Here is a 25,949-nt window from a genome sequence, read left to right as displayed (position 1 = left end):
TTTGACTATATATTCGAGCAGTTCTAGCATAAAGTTCATGCTCGTTAAAAAATAAACACAAGATCCGAGCAGTTTTAATGCGGTCTTCATGCTCGTTAAAAAATAAATAAAATCAGTGAGCAGAGTTTCCTCCAGTGTTTAAGCTCATTTTTATCTAAAAAATGAACCTATCCCGGTAAATAACCACTGTGATCGTAAATTTATCAGCCATAAAAGCCTTGGTCGTATGTGCACCTACCACCTTCACTTTTCATTTGGCCGATCGTTCACCTCCATATGATTGTTTACCCATTTTCAGGAACAGCTGCGAAGAGTGATTTTACCTAGCCATCCTTGTGACACTGCCGTGATTGGAAGATTCCAACCTGTACCTGGAATTAGTTGCTATCCCTGTTCATCACTCGTTCCTCAAAAGACGAGTCTTCTTTAAGCTCTTTTCAATCGACTCGTAAAATATGAAAAGATTGCCGAGTTTTGGCCTTCTAGCTCGTTAAAATGACCGGAAGAGCTATCCCTCCTCTAGATTTTAATCTTTTTGGACTTGAGGGATTATTGCACAAAAAGGTCGAGCGCTTGTTTTATTCGGCTCGTTAAAGTTATCGAAAACTCATCCCTTCTATATTGTTTTATACTTTTTCGGACTTAAGGGATTAGATGATGAAAAAGGAATTTTGGAGTTAACTTTATGTATCTTTTCAGACTCTCTAAAAATGAAAAGAACCGCGTTATCCTTGTCGTTAGACTCGTTAAAATGATTAAATAGCGACAAACTTGTCTTTAGACAAGAACGAGTTTCCCTATCTCTAGGCTCGTTAAAACATAGCGATGGGCTTGCCTGAAGGGCAGGTTATAGAACAAGCATATGTTATCCTCCTCAAGCTTGAAAAAAATAAAGAGGTACTGGTCAGCAATGACTGGGGAAAAATTGGGAAAAATCAAGAAAACTTTGATGGTAGCAGGTCGCTCTTGAACATGACACTTTTCCTCCGTACCACATTCGGGTTGGGTTGTTTTCATTCACCGGTCACATCACCATGGTCTCGCCATACCATCCATATTTGGGGTAATGCTACCAATCCATCGCATCAGTGTCGCCATATGTTCAAGAGAAGTCGTTCAGAAAGAGTCAACCGGGTCCCATCCACTGCCATACATTATCCTTCATCCATCCATGATCACCACCCTGAATCATATGTCACAGATCATTTTCACCTCCATTAAAGTCATTAGCTCTGTTCTGTGTCACTGATGTGGGATTCATTAAGGCCCTCCTGTGACGGTTCGCTTCTTGTCGACATCAGCTCATTATCCAAGAAGTTGATCTAGGAACACCCCCTCAGTACTTTGAAGCTTGCATGCCTCAATGGCAAGTTTCTCACTTCCGGCGACAGGTATACATCAATGACCTTCGACCAGAAGATTTTGCGTGGTGTTCGACGCCAAGTCCTTTATTCACACCACGTGAATTGTACTGCAGTACCTTGAGGGTCATTATCATTATCGGTGATTCCTCTCGCGCTTGTTAACGGTTTACATCATTGACCGGTAATCAAGCGATGTCTTTCCATGTTCGACTTCAGCGCAATTCTCACATGGATTGACTTGTACTTAGAGTGAAGATCGAACGAGTTTGAAGACCCCGGATCTAGTTTCATCCATCCGGGCTGCGATATATATTCAGGAAAAATAAAGACATTTGACATGTACATCATTGCAGCAGATGATCATCCTACTCAAAGGATGATAATTTCACCAAAATTATCAGTCTACCATCAGACGATCGTCTGTTCTATGTACGAAAATGAATTTATAAAGCTGAGCATGGGAATGCCTGCCTCAGCTAGATCATGAAAGCAGAATGAATAATAATGTATTACAGGTCTCCTCCCAGCAGATGGATGAACTTCGGACCCTCCTGGATAAAGCATTTCACCCGATAAGCGGCCTCATACTTTAGGGGGCAATTGTTATAGACATTTTTGTGCCTTGCATCACTGAGCATGAAATGTCGATAATCAAGGGATCCAAAGTCCCTAAACATGTTGTTCCTACCCCTAGAGGAACAAGGCCAACTAACCACAGCAATTCACTGAAGTTCTCCACCTGAAAACACTCAAAAACAAGCCAATTCTGGATCATGTCAACTGCTCCACTAAGCATCTGTGCTGAATGTCAACTGCTCCACTGTCTACCTGCGTTGAATGTCAACTGCAACAAAGGCTACCTGCACTGGGCGAGTTTGGACAAGTGGCAGAGTCATTTCTCAAGGTGTCAATGCCCAGGAAGCTTCCAAAATGACACTTGGATCAAGGAATTCGACTGGTGATGAGTAAGAGGTTCCAAATCTCCAAGTGGAAGCAAGAACCTCCAAGTGGACTCAAGAACTATGAGAGGGAGAGGACACTAGTCAGCTTCATATCAGTCTCAAGCTGACTCATCCTCTCTCCAATATCCCTATATATAGATCTCTCCTACAAGAGGTCTGGGAGGCTGGAATTTTGTGAATGTAAAGAATTGCTATTGGTTTGTGGCTGGATACATTGGGTGTTTATGCTTTGAAGGGAGCTGAAGAGGGAATTCTATTCTGCTGGGAAGGAGATGCTGGATTGGAGCCCTATGGGTTGTATCTCTTCCTGAACCCTGTTACTTTCAATAAAGCTATCTTGATTCTTTCCTATATGCTGGTGTATTTTATATGAGTGCATTAGTGTATTTGATTTACTTCTAATCCTGAATCATTTATGAATATGTATATTTGCCTTTGTATTGTGTTCTTCTCTTGTCGCAAGTAGCCGTTCTCTTGTCACAGGTAGCTGTTCTCTTGTGACCTCGTAGGATTCAAGTAGCTGTTCTCTTGAGCAAGCGAGGAGGCGAGTAGCTGTAGACACACAAAGGGAAAGAGGATCTAGATCGAGGGACAACCGGAAGACAACGGTAAGTCTGCCAATCTCCCCTCTTTCACATTTCATAAAGGAAGAAATCATAATAGCTGTATTCGTTTGTTGCTAAGGCGCTGTCACACCTTAGGTGGATAGGATCGTCCTAAATAGGCATTTTTCCCCACAACACCCCCTATATTTTTGTAATAGACTATTTTTAGTATTTAGTTAGTAGTATTTCAACCCCTCTCATGCATTTAGAGAAGGGTATTGAAATTTTACAAAAAACATTTCCTCAAAACATGCACTTCTGCACCCTCAGAGGAGGTTTTGACGAATGAATGGAACAAGTCCTGAAATTTGTCAAAAACGTTTCCTTGGAACATGCACTTCTGCACCCTCATAGGAGGTTTTAATGAATGAATGTAACAGGTCATGAAATTTGTCAAAAACGTTTCCTCAGAACATGCGCTTCTGCACCCTCGGAGGAGGTTTTGATGAATGAATGGAACAAGATTTATTGATATCTATTTTTAATGTGTGCTACTGAAATGCACTTTTGTACTCTTAGTAAATGTTGAATTAGGAAGAGATAAATCTAGATTGCTGAAGCTCATGAGTAGAACTTGTTATCAATGGTAATTTTATCTCTTAATGATTTCTGCTTATGTGTTAAAGTGATATTTATGTTTAGTTATTTATATATGAAGGATTGAATGTTTGAGTTATCATTTGGCACTTTTGTACGATGATGACTATTCTGTTTATGCTTAATGTATGAATGACTTATTATGTGATATGCTTCTCACAATTGTTTCTGCTAACTTTTTATACGAAACAATTTATTTTTATTGAATTCTTTTCTCGTAGCAATTGAATGATCTTTATTACCAATTGCTGTTAGAAATTATTTTCGATCACATAATTGAAAAGTTAAATCCCGTCTTAGTTTTAGAATAGATATTTCTATTCATTACAATAAAATTGCATGTTTTAAATTAGATTTAGATTAAGAGAATTTTATTTCTAAATCATTAGAAAGGAAATATCAATTCTCATCACACACACACAATTTGGGAAATTGGTCCCATTATCCCCGGTCAGACCCACCATCTCAAACAGAAAAGGAGCTACTTTCAAGGTCTGGACCGAGTGGGTATTCCCCTTGTTGTAGACCTGATTTTCGGGGCTTCAACAGGACCGCTCATGAAAAATTGGATTTTCAGAGAGTTTGATACAACTCTGATTATCACAGTAAATCACAATTGTATCCATCTGTTGATCAAACAAACTGACCATAATCTTCCTCATCTAGATGGCCTCGCATGTTGCTTCAATACCAACCATGTATTTTGCCTTTGCCGAACTTAGTGCAACTAATCTATGTTTCTTGATGTAACAAGAAACAACTGTTGACCCAATACTGAAGATCCCTCTTGATATTCCCTTTCTATCGGATCATCTCCCTGCCCAATCTGCATCGATGAAGCCTTAAAACTTCACTCCCTTTGTCCATTTGTACCACCATCCATATTGAGTAGTACCTCTGAGGTATCTCAACACATGCTTGGCCGCCTTCCAATATATCTTGGTAGGCCTAACCATCGCTTGACTAAGTTGGTTAACTGCATAACACAAGTCTAGTTGTGTGTTCACCAAATACATGAGTGAACCCACAAGCTACCTATAAACAGTAGCTTCCACTACTTCACCTGAAGTAGCATCTTCCTTCCTCTAGTTACCTACTATAGGATTCTCCATGGGTTTACTTCTCTCCATGTGGAACCTTTTCAGTATCTCATTGGCATACTTTCCTTGAGCGACAAAAGGTTCCCCATCACCTTGCCATACTTTCATGGCTAAAAAGTATTACATGAGCCCCAAGTACTTCGTTTCGAACTCTCTTGTTAGATTCTCCTTACAAGACCTTATCAACTTATCATCACCTGTCATAATCAAATCGTCGACACATAAAACAATAGTCAACAATTTACCTTCCACCACAATACGATACAAGTTCTCATCCGCTTCACTTTTGGTTAAGCCCAACCCGGTGAAGTAGTTATCACTCCTGGTGTACCAAGCATGGGGTGCTTGCTCCAACCCATACAACGCTCGCTTGAGTCGGCACACATGTGAATCTCGATCAAAGGTCTCAAAACCTTCAGTTTCTCAATGTAAACCTCTTCCTCAATCATGCCATTAAGTAAGGTTGTATTTACATCCATCTGATGTATCTTCCAACCCATCTGCGTTGATAGTGCCAAAATGGATCTGATTATTGAGCACCTTGCAACAAGAGAAAAGGTCTCATCATAGTCAATCCTTTCTACCTATGAAAAGCCTCGGGCCACAAACCTAGCCTTTTGTTTCTCAACACTACCATCCATTGCTTACTTTACCTTGTAAATCCATTGAGGACTCACCACTGACTTGTCTGTCAGTCTTGGGACAACATGCCAAACATTGTTATGAACAATGGAGTCATACTCCTCCACCATGGCATCAACCCAAACCAATTTCTTCACTACCTCCTCAAAGGAAGATGGCTCTATCTCAACACATCCGCTCATAAGATCTATGTATCCAGTGTACCTCTCAAGTAAACCTCCTCTACCTATGTTGTGATGTGGGTGTTCCCACATTCTCCCTCACATCCTGCAATAACATAACAACCTCTTTGGTGTGCTTTCTCCCATCTCTGGAAGACACTTCTTGAGTGGATGTCTCCACTCCTGGATCATTTGCATGTGGATGCTCCACATGAATATGAGGCTCCTCCTTAGGAGCTAAAAGCTCCTCAACTGCATGTAGTTGAATCTCCCTTTCAAGGGAACTTTGGATGGCCTTCTCTTCATTTAATTTGACGTCCTTACGAACCATTGTCATCTTGTTGGTCGGAAGGTACACCTGATAGTTGTGAAGTGTATCAATCTACCCCACAAATATCCCCAACTTTGTTGTTTCTCAATCTTATTCTGTGCATCTCTGGCCACTTGGCAATATACCAATGATCCAAAAATCCTAACGTCACCCACATCTAGTATCTTCCCTAAGAAAGCCTCCTTTGGTGTACTCATCCCAAGAATCCGATGAGGGCTTATGTTCTACAAATAAACAACTATGTTGCATGCCTTAGCCCATAAGTGTAGTGGTAGGACCTGATCATGCAACATCGCTCATGCTGGCCCTACTATGTTTCTATTCTTTCTTTTAGCCACCCCATTCTGTTTTGGGTTATGGGGTGTTGTTAACTCCCGTTTAATCCCTTCTTCTGCACAGAATTTTTTAAATTCATTTGACACATACTCTCCACCATTATCACTCCTAACAGATTTAACCTTTCTTCCAGTATCTTTCTTGACCAATGCTTTATAATCACAAAACTTTGCAAAAGCTCGATCTTTCTTTTGCATGGAAAAGACATTTACAAGAAAAATCATCAAAATATATAACATAATATGTGTGCTTGGTTGTGGATGCTGTTGAGAATGGTCCACACACATCTGAATGGAATTGATCAAGGGTCAGCTGTGCTTGATTGTCTTTTTTTGTGAAATGAAGCTTTGGTGAATTTTCCCAAAGTACACCCTTTACATGTATCAACTTGCTCTAGTGTAACTTTGCGAATAATGATAGAAATTTGTTCCATGATTTTCAAAGTGCTGTGATGTAAGTGACCCAACCACCTGTGCCACAACTCACTGATGTCTCGGATCTACACCTTCTTTACTTTCGTGCTCAAGAAAACACAATATTCTACCACCAACATGTAGATATTCTTCACCCAAATCCCTATGCTCTTTACCTATCCTGTGGCTATGTGATGAAGAAATTCCTTTCCCTTACTAAAAATCACATCATAGCCTCTATCCTCTAACATGACAATAGATACCAAGTTCTTCTTCAAACCAATAACATACATAACATCCCGCATAGTGAGGGGAGCACCCAAATCCCTGTGATAGGTAATTGTACCCAACTTGGTAGCACTATACCTTCCATCATCACCCATCTCGATATGCATATGGAGATCCTTCTCCTCCAAGTCACTGAAGAGCTCCTTGTTACCAGTCATGTGGAAAGAAACTCCACTTTCTAGGTACCATAAACTACCCATCATCGATGAAACCAAGCATGTGATGAGGGTAAAGTCAAATTCGAATTGTTAGGAAAGAGCCTCACTTGCCGCTCCTCCTGAGGACTTCTTCTTGGACTTCTTGAGCAGACAATTTGTAGCAAACTTTCCCATCTCGTCACAATGAAAGCACTTGAATTTTGACATGTCCTTCTTCTGGCCTCCATGGCAAGAATATTATTTGGAATGGGATGCCTTCCCCTTCCCTTTCTTTGAATTACCTGCTAAGGCACAGTTTTCCTCATCATCCGTTTTTGATGAGGATTAGTCTCTGGTGCTCCTCCGAATCTCTTCCTATCGTAAATCTGACCATATTCATTCCCAATCTGGAAGCTTCTCCATCCCATTTATAGAGTCCTGATAACTGTGTCAACTCTTGGGGAGTCTTAGAAGAGCCAGGCTCACCATATCATCCTTGGCAATAGTAATCCCAACACTTCCAATATCATCTTGATAATGAGTGAACTTGGTCAAGTATTTCGAAATTGAGTCACCCTTCTCCATCTTGATCTTTCTAAGTTTGTCCTTCAGTGCCAACTTCCTATGGTCACTTCTATTCTGAAATAGGTTTTTCAATGCCTTCAACATAGCAAATAGAGTTTCCTTGCCATGGAGACTTGAGACAATGTGATCTTGAACTCCCTCAAGAATAGTATACCTCGCTTTTGCCCCACACTTTCTCCATTCGGCTAGATCATTAGCATCCGATGTTGGAGGCTTATGAATGTATTGATCAATGAATTCCTTGAGGCCATTGTCTTCCAAAACTGCTTCCATCATGTCCTTCCAGGTAATGTAATTCAAGCTACCTTCCAAGGCATACTCAAGTCTGAGACCATAGTAAGCCATTTTATGACTCTGAAGTATGAATTGCAAAATTTGAATTTCACCTACAAGACAAACTCGAAATATTTTCTTCTATACTATCTTCAACTTTGATACCATGTAGAATTTTCCTTATAGATTCAACTGCTCATGTGATGTACTAAAACGCAAGACAATAATCTACTCTACTCTTTAACAGTGGAAACAAAAAATGATCATTGAAAACAATAATTAGAACAAGGAAGAATATCAATGGAAAATAACACAATATTTCTCTGGGGAAAGAAACTTCTTAAAACCCCGACTATCTATATTGCATTAACCATAAGATCCGAGAAGAAAATACAATGCTTATTCTCACTCTAGAACAATCCCTGCACTAATATGATCAACTCTCTACCTCACAAACCACTCTAGTCAACACTTAGCCAATTATGCTGGCTTCAAAACCCCTATTTCCTTGCATAATTCCTAAGAGGATCAACCCATATTTAATTAGGAAATCCTTTTTCCAAAACTTCGCAATCCAAACTTAGGTCCTCAACTGATTACATGCATGATCTGTACAACTCAGAAAGTCATACAACTGATAGTACGCTATCCCTGCACTCTAGTCTCAACTAAGTCTTCCTCTCAACTGACATGCATGAATTATTTGTGAGTGAATCTTCAGTTAACTAGTGTGGCACAGATGATGCATTGGTGCACTGACTCACTACTAAAACCCTACTAGTTCCTCCAACAGTTAGAACTAGTTTAACTAACTATAACTCAGTTAGACTCAGTTATTTAATTACAACTCTAATAAACTCAGGCTGGACCCCTAAAATTTAGGGATCACACTTACATGACGCCAGATAGACTTTCAACTTGAAATTCCTAAGTCAATTAAGTCAATTAAACTTAATTAACTATTTACAAGTTGCTATGAGAATGGAATTCCATTTTAATTCAAAATTGAATTCAAGAACAAATTAAATTGGAATTTCTTGTTACTATTTTTAAGAGTAACAAGTTGGTAGCAGATATTATTAGCAAGCATCATAGGGAAAACTAGAGAGAATCTCTCAAAGAATACCTAACAGTTAGCCAACATGGAATAACTAATGAAGTGGAGAAGAATTAGGCTGAGGAGGACCGAGAAGTTACATGAGACGAATAAGGAGACTTTTCCAATACAGTTCGAGGGTTAATTAGAGAAGAGCGAGATGAAAAATGAATTGTTGATGTTGTGTTAAGTTGTTGTTAGTCACTCAACCATAGTTGGTTTTTGGGTGTCTGTAGTTATTGTGGAGTATATGGGTATATGAAATAGTCTATAGTAGAGTTAGTAGCAGTTTTACATTGTAATGGTTGATGTATTGTGCTACAAATTAATACAGTAAGATTGGTGAGCCAAGTCTTAGTGATTTCTATTTTATAACGATGCACATGTATCTTTATTTTTAAGTAATGAAAAAATCAGTGGATTTCCCCCTATGGATTGGTATATGAATGTGTTGCACTATTTTTATTACTGTTTTTTTATTGGCTACCTAATGATAAAATGTTGATACTATTTACTAATATCTTTTATAGTTGAGAGAGTTGATGGCATTGTTATAGTTTTATCATGGTGATTTTACATCTATTATCTGTCGAACAAGATTGAGACAATTGAAGATCCTATGGAGAGGGATGAGATACTTTGGTGATGACAACATTGTGGGTAATGAACAATGTGTTGACAATATTGCATAAGAAGTTGTGTAGTCTCACGTGGAACATACTCATAAAAGTACTATTAGGTGTCTATCTGATATGTGTTTGGACCCCTGTGCAGTAAGACAAAGTCCTAATGTCATAGAAGCAAAGTAATCCCATATGACTATAGAAACCTGGTTCCAACAATCCCCCATAGTGCCTCAGGTGAAACTTCATCCACTTTGTGGGTGATGTTGAAAGGGACAGCGCTAAGCGAGTTTGTTTGTTGAGTTGTGCAACAAATCTTGGGTTTATCAGATTCTTGAATGCCAACATCTCATTTGATGATGTCATCCAAGTGACGTGGAGAAATCAGAGGCCTCTATGTAATAGGCTTATTTTGTGGATTTTGATTTGTGAAAGGGATAAGAAAGAGTGACATGTGACACCCCTCACAGGCTGCCACATGGATTGATGACATCATGATGATGTCATCAAGAAAACGACTAGTGACCCTAGGGTTCAAGTTGTATGGGCATGGTCATATGGCTTTTAGATATGTTTTCTTGGTCATTGATGCCATGTAGTTTGGAATAAGTCATTGGACCACTCAACAACACTATATAAATACACATTACTAGGGGGTATATTGGAAAACAAGTTCTTTTGTGGTATTAACGAATTAAAAAAATCCTTGGTCTAAGTTTCGAACATTATAAAGAGTTTCGTCTGATATGGTCATGTTTTTATTTTGTCTTATTTTCCTTCTAGGTCCTTGCTAAATAATGAGCTAACTATCATTTATATAAAAGGAATGAAGACACTAATGTTTAGCCTGAAGAAGGTCTAGTTCAATTTATTTTTGGCATTGTTTTGGTTTAATTTTTTCACACACCAACACCACCTTGGAGATTACAAAAGTCCTATATCTGATAGATTTATGGTTCTGCCACATATGGTGATGACTATTGGAGATTAGCTACATATGGTGCTAACTCTATAAAACTTCTATGACACAATTAATAGAGAATATTTGCATTGTGCTACAATGATGGAGATGGATGCAATTGACATATGATGTGGCTCTTGCATGAGTCAATAATTCAGATTATTGGTCTAGTTAAGTTGTAGTGAAATGACATATAACACATCACACTGAAATATTCAAATACCGGCACAACTGACTAAGGGTACCAAGAGTAAGAAATTATTGTCTAAGTTGGCATACAATGGAGGTTTTCCATGTTAACTCCACATGGACATATTGCGAGCAAGGTTATAGATATTGCAAAGTGGACAGGTGTAAAGATTGCAATGTCGACAAGGGCCATATGCATGGATGGTACCCATTCTAGGCTCTTTTAAAGTCAATCTGGCATAAAAAAGGATATGAGAACATATCATTACATGAAACACCTAATTGCACATTTTTTGATGAATGTGTAGTGGGCACCCAAGGTCATAGGTTTGAGCCCTTGACGGTAATGAGGTCATATTGTTTTTTTGTTTCTTTTATTTTTTTGGCTCACTGGATCATTTTTTTGAATAATTAAAGAATTCGATGATGTTATATTTTTACCATTAGTGCTATGATATAGCCCTTTTGTAGAAGTGGACCCAAAAAGCAAGAATTTGTAGAAAAATTAAGTTATTATATGGTTTTTTTGAGCTTTTGGGGTCAATATTTGTCCAAATTGAGTTTTGGAAGAAGATGGGTGATCATAGATTAGAGATGAATCTAAACATAGGTGTGTGATTCCATTTTTGACACTTATTTGATGACCAAAATCCCTTTTGTGTGCTTTGAGGGGCTATCAACAGGTTACGGTATTTTTGGATACATTGTGAAAACAAGTTCCTAGGAGGGGATTGAGTGGCCATATAGATGAACGTGTTGGAGAAGAGTATGGGAAGAAGTATGATAGCCAAAAATAGTGTTTGATATGAATTTTATGACGATTATTATAACACAATGGTTGTAGGTTTCGATAGTGGAAGTGGTTGCAAAATTTTGGTAATAATTTTGGTTACAAATTATGCAGTGACAAGGGTTGGAGATAGCATATTGTGACATTATGACTCTATGATTGTTAGCCATGTCTGATGACAGTGGATCTAGTTTGAAATGATATGAAATATAGGTTTAGAAGAATTTTTGGAAAGAGTTGGGTGCATACTCATCATCGAGGTTGAAGCTTCAATCAATTTGGAGTGTAGAGTTAGTTGGAACTCGCTCAAATTCAAGGTTGGAGCCACAATCAGGTTGGATCCTAAAGCAATTTGGAGCATGCTCATCGTCGAGGTTGGTCCTCAGTTAGGTTTTGTCCTACTGCAAGTGGAAGCTTTCATATCTTTGGGATAGTTTCCTCTAGCAGTTCATAGCCCATGAATTTATGTAAATGAATTGAAAATACATAAGAAGAAGATTTGTGTTTTTCTCCTGAATTAGTTTCCACATAAAATACTTTTTTCTCATTGTGATGTGATGGATTCTATGTTATTAGTTTGATGATATAATGATTATTACTCATTTTTATATGGTTGTTTTATTATGAAAAGTTGAAAAATGGTAAAATTAATCTCACACTGCTTTGTCCCCCCTCTAGTGTGACCTTAGGGCCAACAAGTGGTTTCAGAGGAGCCTTTAGGAAAAAACAACAGTAGGAGGGTAGATAAATGGAGTTATGCCCAACAAAGGAAAGAGAAACAAAAATATATATAAAAAAGGAGGGGTGCAATAATATTGGTTAATAGTTATGGTTAAATTTAGTTAGTGTTTTGCTATTTTAGTTTATTGTTGGTGGTTAAGAGGAGTAGTATTGTTTTCTTATTTAAATTTAATTTTATATTATTTATTTTATTTTATTTAATAAATATATTATAATATTTACTAATTTCAACTTTATTTAGTTTTTTTTTTCAAAGGAAAAATCATAATTTTATTCAGCCTAAAATCAATGAACAAAATTACATTATACAAATGCTTGAAATCATTCAGTCATGTCAGTTTATCGCTTGATGCATAGTAAAAGAAAAAAATATATAAAGAAAATACGTAATTTTACCAAGGGCTAAGTGTGATCAAAGTCACTCAGCTTCCCCCTTTTTTCCTTTTTTTTCTCCACTTTTTACTAAACTCCTTGTTTGGGAGTCATTATTGCTATTGCCAAGTGATTTCGTTTAGCCTTCAGAGGGTTTTCTTGTTTGAGTCCAAGCTCTCGAATATGTAGGACCTCTTGATTCCCCTTGATTCATTTTCAGTGGGTGTTTCCAATTTCCATTGCATTGTTGCTATGATTTGCGTTGATTCAATACTGCATTTGCTTGGATACCAACATATGTCTGTGCATTTGTATTTGGAGAATTTTCCATGGCCTCTTCTTCTTTGTCTTTAGAAATGACACAAAACTACCATTCCCTTAGTTTTGGGGCCTTCCTTTTTTTTGGAGCCTTTTCCCTTGTGGGAATGTGTTATGAAGATGTCCTATTTGAAAACAAGGCATCGAAAAGTTGTATTCTGATAATCTAAAACCTATGTCCACTGAAGGATTTCATGTTTTAGAATAATATGGTCAAGGAGACCTTTGCTAAGGTTGATCTCTACACATATTCTGAAAAGTGTAAAGATACCTTATGTTCTTCTTTATAGGTCCATTTTTTGAATTTACTCGGGGTATTTATGATATCTTCCATGACTTGATGGTGACAAAAGTGAAGAGGGAGGTTTGGAAACATCACCCATACCAGGACTATTGTTACTTCCATGCTCGTAGCATCAAATTATGGGAACCATGGGGTGATGAAAATCCCATCTTTACCCAAAAAAAATGGCCCTTTGTTTTGAACGTTTTCCATAGCTTGTTGTATGTCAAATTGTATTATGAAGAAGCCTTTGGAGCATAAGTAGAGATCAAAATTTTGTGTCCAAAAAGAATACACCCACTGATATAATTCTTTAGGTCTTGGAAAAAAAACTATTAAATCAACATATTAATGCCTTTTATTGTAGATCAACAAAATACAATTTTATCTTTGGGGTTTTTACATCCATGGTTGGTACCTTGTCCATTTTCTCAATAATATAAGGTCTTGGTAGATTTTGGATTGGATCAACTGGAGCAACATTCTTCCCTTTCGCCGCATCCTTGAAAGAGATAGATCCATTTTTATTTCTAGAATTTGTATTAGCGTTTATGAATTTTGTAGCTCCACTTGGCAACCTCAAATTTAATATTACAGTAGAATCCTTTTCCACACCATAGTCTTTTAGCTAGAGCACATCCTAGAGAAATTTTCCTTCATATAACAAAAATTGGAGTTTTTCTAGTATCCCCATGTCACTCTAAATACTTTACTTCAAGTGTTTCCCTAGATCCAAGCTCTGAATCCATTAGATAAATGTTTTCCTATTTAATTTTTTGATAAAGATCTTATATTTTTCTTTTTCTCTCCCTCTTTTGTGCAGATTTAGAGAAGAAAGACAGAGAGGAGACCAATAAAATAGGAGATCTAGAAAGAAAATCTAAGATTTAGCAATATCAGAGGCCATATATTCAAAGTGTTGCAATGTAAAATTCCATGGTTCCATACTTGGTTTCAGCGTCGAACGACAAAAATTCACCACCCCTAGATCTAAGCAATAAATATGTAGGTAGTAAAACAATATATCTTGTATAACTTGACTTTCCAACCTAGATATTTCCCTTAAATATTATTTGTCCCCCAAAAGCACACCATCATCACGACATAAAAGGTATCTGATAACTGGAGGAAGCACATCCAACAAAATCATGTGTACTTCCCTAATACGCCACATATATTACATGAAACCCAAAAATCCCATCATAATGGAGCGTTCAACAGGTACCTGATCTCATTATGAATGAGTGATGATTGACACTACATGGTGGTGGTCCAAATACCACCATTTGAAAAAAATCGATCCAGTAGCTTCACAAAAAACTTTTGCTAGTTGATCCATCGATTAACCGTAGACATCCAATACTCATGGCTACAATGAAGACCCTTCATGATATGAAAAAACATGAATAGTTGATGCTCACCTTCATGGCTAAGACATATTGGTGTAGCCTTGCTTCTATACGCTCCATCGTTGCCTGCAATATTCCTTGCAGAGGCAATTTGCGAAGCTTCACATAGGATAACCCTAACCCTTAGTGACTATGTCCATCCTCAATTTTATTTAGATAATAATTATGGTTAAATTATTAATTGGGGTTATCTTGAATGGTTAGATAGAATCGTTGTTATCTTTCCTGCTTAAGTTTAAATTACATGATGAGTTATAATGACTTTCTTTCCTTACCGAAAAAAATATAATTCAATTTAAAAAAAATCCCTATTTAAATTAAATTCTATATCATTTATTTTATTTCTTCCCTAATTAATATTTTATAATGTTTTCTATTTCCAATTGATGTCGTGTTACATAGATATGTAAATTTTCAAATTTTTATTTATGCCAAAACTAAGAGTTTAGGAATAAGAAAGGTCTTAATGATAATCCTAACACTACAAAAGCAACTCATTTTCTTGTAATTCAATGAGTTTTTTTCGAGCAACTCATTTCCTTGTATTTCAATGAGTTTCTTTTACAAACTTTCAATACTTCCCCATTCATTTAGTATGTCTCGAATGTACATTACATAGCAATCAAGGCCTTGAATATTGGGAATTATTACAGTCACTTTTTTAGTTTCTTGATCATTTGAATTTAGAATGATCTTTGTAAAATTCCTTTTCTTGGAAAATAGCGAAGGGATGATGAGATGTGCAACTTTTAATTATACAAATATATATAGAAATGTAACCCATAGAGTTTAATAGAATTATGGTTATCTAATTTCTGATAACTTTATTAAGAAAATTATATATTATCACAGGAAATAGATATCACAAATTTTAAGGAAAATTAAGATAGAGAAATAGATATCACAAATTTTCAGGAAATTTAAGATATTTTATTATGGTACAATAGATTAAATTTTTAATACAAGTGTGACATGGTTTTAGTGTTTCATTCTACAACCTCATTTTCTCACTCAAGCTTTTTCTCCTATCTTCATTTGTAAACTATCATGGCTATTCCATTGTACAATTCTTCACAAAAAATCTACTTAAATATATTAGAAACTTTAAAATCTACACTATGTGGGCTTACTTCTACTTAGATTTATGGATTTTTAATTATTGTTTACTTTGTATGCATGAAAATTATAATTATGCATAAAGTAGAGAAAAAATAGAAAAATCATTGACAAACCACAATAAAACAAGATATAACATGAGAAACCCTTTTGGGAGAAAAATTAGCTGGAAGGTGAGCCTACTCTGCACTCTCTTCCTCCGAATGGAAATGGGTACAAATGAAAATAAGTAAGACACATGGCTCATGGGATACTACAGTGCAAAAGCACTCTCTATTTTCTTTCTCCCTATCCACTCTCAGTTATTCTACTCATTTATGGAACAAAATGCCCTCAAACTTAATGAAACCCCCTTTCCTCTTTGTGGCATAGTTATAACATAGCCCAACAACCTACTAGTGGTTTAATTTGACACCTTAAATCTTAACTAGACTTACCATATTGAATCTTTGAGAGTATTCTTCATCATGATCACATGGCTAGCCCCTCTTCCATGAATATGTTGGAAATAATACTGAGAGGGAGGGGGGTGAATCAATATTAACAAGTCAACAACTTCTCATTTACATAATCAGATTTATATACACTTCTTCAATTAAGGAAAATAGCATGTACACGCAACTGTGTTTAAGGAAACTAGCGTATATCCAACAAACTTCTGATTCAGTTAATTCATCATATGTTGATCTTTAATCAGTGCATCAGGACTTCATTAAGCATATAAATAGTAACCAGGTGCAGTAAAAATAGAACAGATCATCACACATAAGAAACACACATAAATACCATGATATAAGGTGGAAACCCAATGCGGGACAAAAACCACCTGCTGCCATCTTCCTTTAATATAAGAAAAACATGTTTACAATCTTGTACTGGCATAGACCCATACCAGTATGCAGGCACCCACCTACAGAAGGCTACAACCTCTCTCATTCTCCAGCTTCTACTAGAAGGGAGCTACAACCCCCTGGCTCTTGTACTAGCTGATATATTTACTAGTACATAGGCGCTGGCCTACAGAAGGCTACAACCTTCACTCTTCCTCCAGGGACCATGTTTCATAAATTCTCATACTGGATACTCCTGAAGCACAACACCAAAATCTAAAGGCCATGTTTCATCCAATTTTCATACTGGACCCATCAACAACATTGAAGCTCAAAATCAATCACCACTGCAGTACAACTATTGCATCAACCAATCATCAATCTATGAATCACCCAACAACTGAATCACTGAAGCCCTGTCATAAAAACACAGTCACAAGAGCACATAGCAGAACCCAGAATTCTACAACAACCACTAGAACCATCTACAAATTCAGATATGATATTTCATCATGTATACACTACTCTAATGAACGTAACCAGCGTGTATACACACTTTTTTGAAAGCGAACCCATGTACAGATCTACAAATATTAACTCATAACTTTGCAACTATTCCAGACATCAGTTATACCTAGATCATAACATTTATAGAATAAACATGCGTCAATAATTCAGATCTAGTCTATCCATGATCAAACGACATAATGATAATACACTCCAAGCCTTATGATCCCGATCCATCATTCATCATCATCCACATAGGTGCATCCTTGGTTTAGATCAAGCAAAGCAGCACAAACCCATAACTAGCATACTAGATCTCACACTTCATTAGATATTCACTACTTGCATGACTTGCACACCTTGGCCTAATGATCTTCTCCTCCTTATATAGGTTTAGGCCTCTCTCAATACAATGGTCCAAAACCATGTAGAACCAATACCTTGGACCTAATACCTAGGGTTAATACCTCGGACCAAATACCATGGACCAATACCATGGATCAAAACACCATGGACCAAATACCATAGACCAAAACTTAGTTTTCCAACATTGACGCGCCTTTCCTTCTGTGAAAGTGCGTGTGTATGTTATACGCTCATTTTGGCCTGCTAACCTGCATGTATATGCTCCTTTGTCACGATGAACCTATGCATACCTCTCTCTGATCATTAATTCTTTGCTATTGACCTACTGCACTACGATATGTCATCTGAGTGAGTTGTATCAAGGACAATACCTATATCATCCATGTATCATAATGCCAACAATCTCCCCCTTTGGACTTGATGGCAACAACCACACCAAGTCACTCTGCCCCTTTGACATCAAGGGAAAAGGGAGGACCAAGATATTCTCTCCCTTTGATATACATTATGCTGTCCATACTCCCCCTGAGTACATGCTAAAATCTCTGATTGAGCTCCCTCTTTGTACATGCTAAGATTTATCAATCCGTTCATGCTCCCCATGACCACATTCTAAGTCTGCAAAAATATTTTTCAAAAGAATAGCATGACTCTACAACTCAACTAAGTGAATATGACCTTCCTATCACCAATGACTCATACATACATCAATCTCCCAACCAAGTGGGGATACACCATTTTGACTCATCCACCCAACCAAGTGGGGATATACCAAATGTTTATACATGACTAAAAATAGAAATTATTACATCATCCTTCCCATGCATAGTGGGGGTACAAATTAGGTCTTTGCATGACCTTTACACCAAATGATATTCATGACTTTTATAAAAAAGACCAGCAATCTAAACAAGACCATGATAGTCATCAGTAACTATCATACACCATATATGATCTGCACCATAAGCATCTATCAATAGCATCCCGACCTATAACCTGCAATACCATTCTCTTGACCAACCAACAATAAATATCAAGATATATCATTTAGCCACATAATCATCATCACCAAAGACTTCTAAACATAATGCGAACAATGCATTATTCGAAGCATATGCTCTCCCTTGAACCTATTCCATTTGTTCATTGTTAGATCTAATCATGCATATATCAGCAAGTAGTATCAAAGCATCATCATCATCAAGTTAGGATCAAAATCACTTCTAAACAACATCTTATGAGTACCAACACATTTCCATACATCATCAGCAGATTGTAACCATCATCAAACAGAGCAAATGATTGATTGAACCATATCATACCCTTTTTCTTGAGTCTATCCCACTGCTTTTCCTCAAAACAACATATACGCGACTATGTAGCTTCGAACTCACGTATATACGTGACTTGTCTTCATGAAACTTGTGTATGAGATTCAGAACATTGAAGTTTCACACTTTCAGCTCCCTTTGAGTCTGCCATGTCTATATACTCTGCTATGCCACATATTTATGATTGTACTTCCTTATTCTTCAATATCTTTGACTGTGATGATGTTTTCTTATTTTGGTATGGTGTCCAAAATCTTCTCCTGCATTCCTTTGCTATGTGTCCAAACTTGTTACATGCATAACATCTTACATGTTTCATATTCCTTCTGTAGCAGTCAATGGCTTTGTGACCAAACATATTGCAAGCAAAACAATATCCCTTGAAGTACCTAGAATGTGATGATCTTTATATGTGATAGTCTTGAACCGTTCTACTTTTGCATCTGGCTACAACATGTCCAAAATTATGACATATGAAACATTCAACATTATTCATCGGAGGAAATAATCGTCTATCACTTCCATAGTTAGGAGTAAAAGATTTTCTTTGAAGAATTTCTTTCCTTGGTTGATGATGGGGTTGACCTCTTATCTCCTTGTTGAGCATTTCAGGTTTTGCATTAGAGTTCCTTGCCTCACTCTGTGAGTTAGATTCACCTTCAATAGATTCATAAAAACTGAGACCAATTTTGATGGCAGGAGATCTTTGACTACTACGAATATCATCCAAAATCTTAGTACTGTCTTGAAATCATAACAGTTTATCCTTTTCTTCTAATTTACCTTTTAAGATATTTACCTCAACCTGATATTTCTCTTCCTTTTCCAGATGTTTCTTCTTCAAGATTTATGCAGCCTTTCTTCCTTCTTCCACTTGTTGCCTTAATTTGAGAATCTCATTTTCTTGTTTTTTATCTACTTCATTCTACTTATTTTTAATGATATCACTTCATCCTGCAACATTTGAGGTACTTTGAAGGCACACTCAAGCTGAGCTTTTAATATGGTAACCTATTCTTTGAGGGCACACTCCCTTTTGTTAAATAGATATTTTTGATCTATGATTTTATCTAATGCTTCATTTGTGTGTTCATCTTCAATCTGAGGTGATTCAGAATCAGAATACTTGCTTCCACCTAACGGCAAGTTGTCTTCTGATGTGCTTCCTTTCCCATTGTTCTACGAATCTCCTTCAAGCGATCAAGCTTCCGCCAAAGGACTTTCTCTGATTACAATTGTTGGAAATAATACTGAGAAGGGGGGGGGGGTGAATCAGTATTAGCAAGTCAATAACTTTTCATTTCCATAATCAGATTTATATGCACTACTTCAGTTAAGGAAACTAGCATGTACATGCAACTGTTTTTAAGGCAACTAGCGTATATCTAGCAAACTTCTGATTCGGTTAATTCATCATATGTTGATCTTCAATCAATGCATCAGAACTTCATTAACCATATAAACAGTAACTAGGTGCAGTAAAAATAGAACAGATCATCACACATAAGAAACAAACATGAACACCATGATATTAGGTGGAAACCAAATGCAGGACAAAAGCCACCTGCTGTCATATTCCTTTAATATAAGAAAAACCTGTGTACAATCTTGTATTGGCAGAGACTCATACCAGTACGTAGGCACCCACCTGTAGAAGGCTACAACCTTCTCTCATTCTCCAGCTACTACTAGAAGGGAGCTACAACCCCCTAGCTCTTCTACTAACTGATATATTTACTGGTACGTAGGCGCGAGCCTATAGAAGGCTACAACCTTTACTCTTCCTCTAGGGACCACATTTCATAAATTTTCATACTAGATACTCCTAAAGCACAACACCAAAATCTAAAGGCCACGTTTCATCCAATTTTCATACTGGACCCATCAACAACATTGAAGCTCAAAATCAATCACCACGAAAATACAACTATTGCATCAACCAATCATTAATCTCTGAATGACCCAACAACTGAATCACTGAAGCCCTGTCATAAAAACATAGTCACCAAAACATAGAGCAAAACCCAGAACTCCACAACAACCACTAGAACCATTTGCAAATTCAGATATCATATTTCATCATGTATAAGCTACTCTGATGAACCTAACCAGTGTGTATACGTGCTTTTTCCAAAGAAAACCCGCATACAGATCGGAAAATATTAACTCATAACTCTGGAGCTATTCCAGACACCAGTTATACCCAGATCATAACATCTATAGAATAAGCATGCGTCAATAATTCATATCTAGTCTATCCATGATCAAACCACATAATGATAATACATTCCAAGCCTTATGATCTTGATCCATCATTCATCATCATCCACATAGGTGCATCCTTGGTTCAGATCAAGAAAAGCATCACAAACCCATAACTAACATACTAGATCTCACACTTCATCAGATATTCAATACTTGCACCACTTGCACACCTTGGCCTAATGATCTTCTCCTCCTTATATAGGTTTAGGCCTCTCACAATACCATGGTCCAAAACCACGTAGGACCAATACGTGGGACCCAATACCTAGGGTGAATACCTCAGACCAAATACCATGGACCAATACCATGGATCAAAATACCATGGACCAAAACATAGTTTTCCAACATGTACGCGCCTTTCCTTTTGTGAAAGTGCGTGTGTACGTTATATGCTCCTTTTGGTCTGCTAACCCGCGTGTATACGCTCCTTTGTTGCGGTGAACCTACGTATACCTCTCTCTGATCATTAATTCTTTTCTATTGACCTGTTGCACTATGATCTATCATCTCAGTGAGTTGCCATCAAGGACAACACCTGTATCATACATGTATCATAATGTGAATAGAATAACAGGGGCTAACATGGCATCCTCCCAAATAATGGTGGTTAAAATGGGAAGGGAAACTTTTGGGTGCCATAACTTTGTATATGGACTCTAATTGAGGTGCTTTGTGCATCGTTGGAAAGCTATATGTGTGTAGAATAGTTTTAAGGGTATAGCACTTCAGTGGAAATTTTTTACCCCCAAAAAATTCTATTGGATTCCTCAAAATTCTTTTGGAAGGTTTCAAATCCCAATTTCCTAAATTGGGACCCACTAGTAAAAATTGTCATGTGAGTTGATTCCTCCACTTTTTCCACTTTGAGGCATGAATATGGAAAGAAAATAATATAATGATCTAATCGAGATCATATCTCTTTTGATGCAACATCTATTAAGTCTACTATAGTGATCCTTACCCCTTAGAATTGAATCACAACTTGAAATTTAGAGAATATGAACATAGAAAGGAAGATATAATAGACAATTAAATTAAATACGTCAAATATATTCTTATATAAAAAGTAGGAAAGAAATATTCAATTTCCTATTAAGGGAGGGAGACTCTCACTGAAAGGATCTATAATTACCATGATATTTAGCAAACACTCCATGGCCTTTTGGCTTTTCAAATTTATTTTTAATATAAAAACACCAACTACTTGTGGCCCCATCATTAATAAATTTCAACTACCTAGTGGGTTGGCCTTAATAAAGATTACTATTTTAAATTAAATAACTATCCACTACTATCTAATGGTCCTTATTCAAATAGGATGACTACATATATTAATTGACTAATTCCTAAGTAACCTAAAGTAAGGAGGTTAAAGTATGATCCTTACATTCCCTCCCCTTCAAAAGTAGCATTGTCTTTAAGGCTAGAGGTGGGGAAATTGTTATAAAATTGAAGTTGGTTTCCATGTGGCATCTTCTAGCTTCATACTCATAAACTAGATCAATTGTTCTTGGATCATGCACTAGCATAAGTAACACACATTGGTATCTGAAACTATTTCCAGCTAGAGCTAAATGAACCCTTCTTCTTCAAGTTCTAGTAAGTTAGTTTTTGCCCCAATATTTGATCCCACTACCTTCTTTTTGTAAGACACATGAATTACTTGATGACCCTTAGAGTGGGCTGGAAGAGCTAGCTTGTAGACCACTTGTCTAATGAATTATATCATTTTATAAGGTCCATACGAATTTGATGGTAGTTTCTAATTAGTTTTATCTTTCAATGATGTTTGTTTAATATAAGGTAGAAAATAAAGAAACACTTGATCCCTTTCTAGAAAGGAATTCTTAGAATGATGTTGATTATCTTGTTATTTCATTCTATTTTGGGCCATAACCAAATTGTCCTTACATGTGCATATAATGGTTTCTCTATTGCGAAGTGTGTTATCCATTGCATGAACCTTGGAGATGTATGGTAAATAGGAAGTTACTTATAAGGGTTTTGGGCCATAAAAAAAATAATATGGTGTCATTTGGTTAGATTATTCATAAATTATATTATAGTACCATTATGCAAGGGGATGACATTATGCTCGCTAGTGCAACATTTTTGGAGGAAACCTATCACAAAGAGGTTTATAAGCACTTGTTGACCAGTTATGTTTGACCATCTATTTAGGGATGATATGTATTGCTCATTTTCAGTTGAGTACCCTAACGTTTAAATAATTCCTACCAAAATGTTATACTAATGTTGAATGTTAATTGAAGACAATGTAAGTGGAAATACCATATAGCTTGAAAATGTAATCTAGGAAAACTTAGGGAATTCATAAATAAGTAAATGAGTATAATAAGGGACACAAAATATAATTTTTCGAAATATAATTTACTACCACCATGATCAATGATTTGTTACCATCTATTGGAAATCTCACTATAAAATCCATAGAGATGTTAGTCCATATATATGTTTGGATTATTGTTACACAATATTTTGTCACGCCTCCTGCACTTCCCTGTGACATGCCCCGAGGTTCCTGAAACATGACCATTGTACAATATACTCATCCATGTATATAGCTTTGATTCCTCCTAAGACCTTGTTTGGAAAATGTCTTGAGATTTCCTTGAATAAATGGCTCTTCAAACCCTAAAATGAGGATCATTGCTCTTATGAGGCTTAGAACAGTGATGGTCGCATATTGCACAGTGCTTGACCAGTGATGGCATCAATCTATTCCCTTGCATACCCACGATGATCTCAAAAAATTAATTTTTCGAAAGGAAATGAGAAGCTTTATGATCTAGAAGCTTCCAGAGCGGCGAGCTCGAGGTTGTTTCACATAGATGAGGTCGAATCCTCTCATATTTGCCTCTTGTTCTTATCCCTATGAGGTACCTCCTTGAGATGAAGGCCTAATCTTATCTTTGGAGAAGTCCTACCTCCCTCTCCCAGCCTAGAAATTCCTACTTTTCCATTCCCAAATGGTTGGTCTATGTCTATTTGCACCCTTATGCTAAGCTTGTCCTAGAGGCTATTAATTAGACGTTGAGAAGGATTGCTTGGAGAGTTCTTGACTTGGACTTGGATTACCACTCAACGAGAACCTTTCAACATCAAGGCTTTGGTTGTAAGCTTCCCTTTATTTCCTAATAATATAGAACTGCTGGTTCATCTTCCAAAAATATATATGTTCATGTATTATTTAGCTTAACATTGCTTGATCAGTTAAGTAGGTTGTTATTGGATTTGCTATTGGGTTTTGAATTCTTTGTTGTCTCTTGATCACCTGTGCAGGTACATAAAAGCTGAGAGAAGTAGGAACAAGTCCATGGCACAAGCAGTTCGAGGCCCTCAACAAAGGAAATCTGAATATCATCATAACGAGGTAGGTCATCTCTTTTGTTTTACTTTTCAATTATAACCTAGGAAGATGTCTAGTTGATTGTCACTTCAGTTGCTAGACGCACTTATTGGGATAGAGGGACCGTCTCTATCTACAGAGAGGATTAACCTTGTCAAAAAAATGGTGACTCCACTAGGGATCCTATGATCCTTTCCTTCCCTTTCTTCACCTTGTCTTTTGATGAGTTTGATCAACCATTCATTCTTAGACTTCATTGCTTGTCTGTAGTCAGTTTCACTTTATGGTAGATGCTTGAAGGTTGTTGATTTGAGCTATTCTTGAATACTTTGTGATTTTTCTTTTCTTTTCTCTCGCATCTCATTTTTAGCCCTAATAGTCGTGATGATATCGCAGGTTTTTTTTATTATAGTAGTGATGATCACTAATTTTATCTTAACATGTGTGATGATTGTAGAAGTTAAAGAAATTTAGGTTTTGTCTTCTTGTTTTCATTTCTTTTTTCCTTCTCCTAGTGATTTACCAGTGTGATCTTAGTTGAATTTGTTATTCTCTGATTACAATTTCCTTTTAACCTGGTTTGAGTATGCTTCAAGTTGATTAGCCTTTTAGCGTTTCTAGGTCTTCTACGTCATCCTTCATCCACTCGTTTGTCTTCTCATTAGAGATCAATTACCTGTGTTAAAGAGTCTTTTGTGTGTTTCGACATCCTTTGTAGATCACTTTTGGTTCTTGTGTCTTAAGTTATTTTCATTAGTTTCGGATTGAGTAGATACTGTGAAATTTGCTTAAGTTCTCTTTGACAAACAATAGATTAAAAATTGATTTTCTCTTTTGAATCAAAAGTGAAAGTGTTTATATTTTCATAGTTTTCGAAGCATTTTTTGTTGCATTCAAACCATTAATGTGAAAGATATTTTCATATTTTTTGGCTTTCTTGCATTCTCTTTTACTTTTTCACTAGATTACGTTGATTGCATTTAAGTAAAAAGAGAAAAATCATCATTATATCTTAAGGTAGTTTTGCTTTAAGGTTTTCTTTGGCATTGCATTTCCTTATCATATGAAAGATTAGATTTCATATTTTTCATTTAGCATTTGAAAATTGTCATGGTTGTATGCATAATTTGAGTGATATTCTTCCCTACATAGATAACTTTCATCAAATTGAAGGGTTTCATTTCATCATCTAGTTGCATTTTAGGAGCAGGTAACATCTTTAAGGCCTTGAAATCGAAACATAATTCCAAGATCAACCTTTAAATCTGTCGATTAATCTAAGAAGCATTTGAAACATTAGCGTTCATAGTTAGTGGTCTAAGCTAGAGACATGTTCCAACATCTTTAAAACTAAGAAAATTTCATTTGTTTCAGCATTAGACAACACTAGCATGGACTTGTGCTCCTCGTACCATTACACATATAAAGGGATACCCCCATAGGTTGTAAACCTTTATCCATAGGAAGCCAAGTCTGCCACCCTGTAAACGTGATAAATTGAACATAGCATTCAGGGAGATTTCCTGCACGTATGTCAAGTCCTTGGTAAACTTATTTGTGGAGGTGTATATTGTAGTTCATGGTTACT

Source organism: Pinus tabuliformis, chromosome X, assembly GCF_031772625.1.
Source record: "Pinus tabuliformis cultivar Carrire ecotype Pingquan chromosome X, CPIR1, whole genome shotgun sequence".
Classification (NCBI taxonomy): domain Eukaryota; kingdom Viridiplantae; phylum Streptophyta; class Pinopsida; order Pinales; family Pinaceae; genus Pinus; species Pinus tabuliformis.
The sequence above is the reverse complement of the archived record's forward strand: the minus strand, read 5'-3'. Positions refer to the sequence as shown.